At 40.3% G+C, this 4318-nt stretch overlaps 1 pseudogene; it reads right to left on the bottom strand.

Annotated features, from left to right (window-relative positions):
* Nucleotides 1-401: 401 nt before the first annotated feature.
* On the bottom strand, nt 402-3325 carry LOC127122742 (uncharacterized; annotated as a pseudogene).
* Between the last annotated feature and the right edge of the window lie 993 nt (nt 3326-4318).

The raw sequence follows: 4318 nt of genomic DNA, 5'->3' as shown, positions 1-4318 counted from the left end.
TTCGTACCAAGGCTTTATCTGCCATCATTTTCCGCATTGCATATGTCAAGGTTAAAGTAACAACCAAAGGTAGGCCTTCAGGCACAGTAACAACTACAATTGTGATTGCAATGGTAAAAAATTTGATGACATAGAACTTTGCATTTGAATAATTCTCAGACAGATCTTCTCCAGTACTTATCGATCTTTTCATGCATGAGTTTAGTAAGGTCGCTAATGAAGGGATCCTCATGCATAACAGCCTGAGCAAGATCCAAATGTAATTTCCAAATTTCATGAAAGAATGTAATAGCAGTGGGATAAGTTGTTGTCATAAGAATGTTTGCTGCATCATAAAGGGGTTTCAAGTATGCGCAAAGGGTCTCAACAAGCTTCCAATCTTGAACAGAAGGGGTTCCTTTTTAATCAGGATCCGAAGTGTCTAAGCAAGAAAACACTTCCTGCAGTTCAGAAGCTGCAACCAACATTTGATATGTTGTATTCCATTTGGTTTGGTAATCAATAAAAAGGCTCCTTTCACTAGGTACCTGAAGGTGCTGCTTAAGATCCATGAATTTTTCCTCATGTGATTCTGAAGTCTTCACATATTTCACACTTTCCCGGATTTTATTAACAATGCCATGTGCTGAGCCTAACAAATCATATGCAACATTGCTTAAAGTACGGGAGATGCAACTTCCAATTAGCAACTGGCCATTGAAGATAAGTGGATTCTTCACAGAGAGTAGAGGTCTGAGATTCTCAATGGTGACTTCAGTCAGTGGCTGATTACAAGTAATAGCAAATAACCTTCCCTCTAAATTCCGATCAGAAATGCAGACAAATACAGCATGGCTGAGAGCAGAGTCAGAATCAGGGTATGGTTCCATCACAACATTGAGAATTCTCCTCTGCAACTTCCAATCGCTATCAACAAAATGTCCCGTGATAAACACATACCCTACAGATTGACTTGAGGTCCACACATCCAGCGTCAGGCCAAAATGTCCATGTTAAACTGAGGTTGCAGGTTTTGAACAAATGCAATGAATCCTGGATGCTCAACCATGTGAAGGGGGTAATCATGCATAATGATCATCTTAGCAATTTCTTGACGGCAACGATCTTGGTCAAAAATTATGTAGGGAGAACCCCTAGTTCCATAGCGTCGCTTTGATGTACTGTTAGCATTGCCATCACCAGTTCTCGTAATCCTACTCGAGTTGGTGCTTTGACCATGATTCAGAGGTGTGCATTCAGTAGAAGCTGGGAGATCCAAATCATTGATGCTCAGGCTCTTACGACGGTATCAAACCAATGATCCACCATTAGTAAGTACAGGAATCACAATATTACAAGCAGCCAATGTAAGAAAAAACTCATGAGCAGTTATTCTTTCATCTCTATTTGAGTTTCTATGCAACATGCTCATTAGTTTGGGATCAACTGCAATTTCAGATTTGAGTTTCCATCTCCGTTTCGGAATAACAGCTGTTGCTGAACTATTATCAGTAGTAACCAAGGAGCTCCCATGTATAAAGGTTCACATGTCGTAGTTGTCCCGGCATATGGAAATGTGTCCAAACTGATGTCCATCAGAGAATATGCTTACATATGATCATGGTTAAGTAGAATAAGGGGAAGAAGATCAACTCGTAGTGGTTCCAGTCCCAATTGTTCTAGGGTTGAAAGAAACCTCTGTCTCACACCATCACAGCAAAATGGTTTACATTTTACCACAAGGCGAGAATTTGGAATTGCACACAGTATCCTTGCCCAAATCTTCAATACTGTAGGAGTAATCTTGGCAGGATTGTTAAAACTACCAAATTTAATAAAACCATTGGAAAGAGCGGGAGTCGGACACACATGACCGGTCTCGGGGGAAGGTGTGTAACAAAGGAAGCAATTTGGTAATCAGACTAACTCTTCAACATGCTTCTGCTTTGTTTCAGGAGGGTCTGCCAGTGAATCAAATATCCTGTAATCAATTGCAGGCAATCCTGTTTCAGGAGTATTTCTTGTTTGCTGTAATGTGGGAACAAATGGTTAGCAGAAGTGATTATGCCGATTGCGCCCAACATCCAGATGCAATCTGTCTGTCGCGGGATTGCTGCGACTGAGATGCCAACGACTTCGAGGCATTTTGTTGCAATTGTTGCTGCATTGAAACCTTTGGTTGTTGCAACATGTGTGCAGAATGATGGCTTGTTGTTCTTGAAATGATTTACAAAGCGTGAGACCGAGAGCTCTAGCCTTGAGTTTCAAAGATTTCAAGCGGCGTATGACATCATCCAGAAGCTGGATTGGGTCCTTAATATTTTTCACATAAAGAGTAATTTTTCTTTTTTCAGGAATTCCTCCCCCTGGCTTTAACTTAGGGTTGTGGTAACCGCAAGCATCGCATGTAGATGCCATAACAATTACTTCTTGAAAATACGGAATATTAGTGACAACATTCGAGTTTCACACTTAGAGGTACAAGTTCCACAAGTTGACGGGAAAGTCATCACCTCTTCTGGCGCACTATATCGAAATAAGGCATCTGCGATTCCTGCACTATTACTTTGTGCAATAGCTCGTTGACCAGCGGCTCCTCCAACTGACCCATGGGGTTGTCTACTCGTTCTCATAGAAGCCGTTGCTTCTCCACTTTCCAGCACTTCATCACGAGTTCCTTCATCCTGTGTAGAATATCCCAACAATACTTGTTGCTCAGGTGTTCGGTCATAAAACTTGATAGTGAGATGATGGATCAGATGATGGTGCAAAAGGATTTTCGATGTGACTGTTTCCAGCAGGATCATCAATAATACACGTGAAAGAAGATTCTGTTGTGGAACAGGCTCGCAACTTCACCAGGAACTAATCTATTGCATCAACTGTCTCTAGAGCAACTTTTCTGCGTTCCTCTTGAAGGGCCTGAAGTTCATCAACAGCTCGCATTAATATCCCTTCAACCATTGACAGACTACCATGTTGTGTCTCTGGTGGAATCTCAAATTCAAGTTTGGGTATCTTAACGGTAGCAGATTCTGATTTTAACACTTGTCGATTGAACATCTTTTGTTCACCCGCTGGAATCTCTAACGAGTAACAACAACCATGTGGTTGAGTCTCCCCAGCAAACTGCACTTCATGGTTCCTCTCACCACAATGAGGACATTCAAAAACCAACAATAAAATCTTCCTGAAATTGAAGTAAATAAAATCTTGTAGTTCCGTTTTGATGACAGCGCATGCAGAGGCTTTCGATGGCGTGAAGAGGTGCATCACCGGCTTCAGCAGAAACAGCTTCAACCATGGATCCAACATCCACAATTTGATCTCTATTGTTCGCTTGCATTGATGAGAATACTTTTGTGCATAGCAATCTAGTACCCAGGTATAATAAATGACATCACCACGACGTTTTGCTGCCTCAAATTTAAACCCCTTGCTGTCTGCTGCAACACAATGGGTGACTGAGTTATTCAAATTCATTGAGAAAGTGCCGCCATTCTCAGCAACTAATTCGTGGAAGGACTCGAGAGAATGAGATGGAGGGACATTGACAAAATAGAACATCATATTTGAAAACATTAAGGAACCTCCCTTAATACTAGAAACATCTGTTTGACTTAAATGAGAAGGAACAATTAACACATTTTTCTTTTCTCCCTTTATAGAGGATTTCATGTGTTTTTGTGTTTACTGCCCATCTTGTTCCCGTATTTTGTATCCCTCTGTGTGGTACCATTGCTAGATTGCACCAATTTTATACATGATTGTACATCAAGGCACTCATGCCAAGCCTTGAGAACAAAGTTAAATACCAAAGTATCTGGTTTCAACACAATCGCCTGTTGCATCTTTTTTTTTTTAAAACCAATGTAGGTGATGCCATTTGCATCAATTTCTCATGTGTGGTTAAGGAGATATGATCAAAACATGGCAAACTATGCATGGAACTTCAAATGGGCATAACTTTCAAACCAAAACTCCAATTTGGGTGGCTCTTTTTGCATTTTGTTCATCTTGACCTCTACTTTCCAAAACATCCATTACATGACATGAATTTCACTTGCATGATCATGTGCACATTCATGAAGTTTTGAGAAGGAAATTCCATAAAATCATTTTGGTGAATTATGAGCTTACAAAACCATTTCCAAAACTTGCATGGGCCTTGTTTGAGTGAAAATAAACCAATTTCATGCACTGTTCACACATGCATTTCATGCATAGAGGTGAAAAACCAATTTGCACTTACACTCCATAACTTGCTAATTACATTTGGATTTGGCTTAAACTGGATTTAAGCATGATTAGCATGAGGTATATAAGCATAAGCCTAACT

This window comes from Lathyrus oleraceus, chromosome 2 (assembly GCF_024323335.1).
Source record: "Lathyrus oleraceus cultivar Zhongwan6 chromosome 2, CAAS_Psat_ZW6_1.0, whole genome shotgun sequence".
Lineage (NCBI taxonomy): Eukaryota > Viridiplantae > Streptophyta > Magnoliopsida > Fabales > Fabaceae > Lathyrus > Lathyrus oleraceus.
Note: the sequence above shows the minus strand (reverse complement) of the source record. Positions and strands in the feature narration are given on the sequence as shown.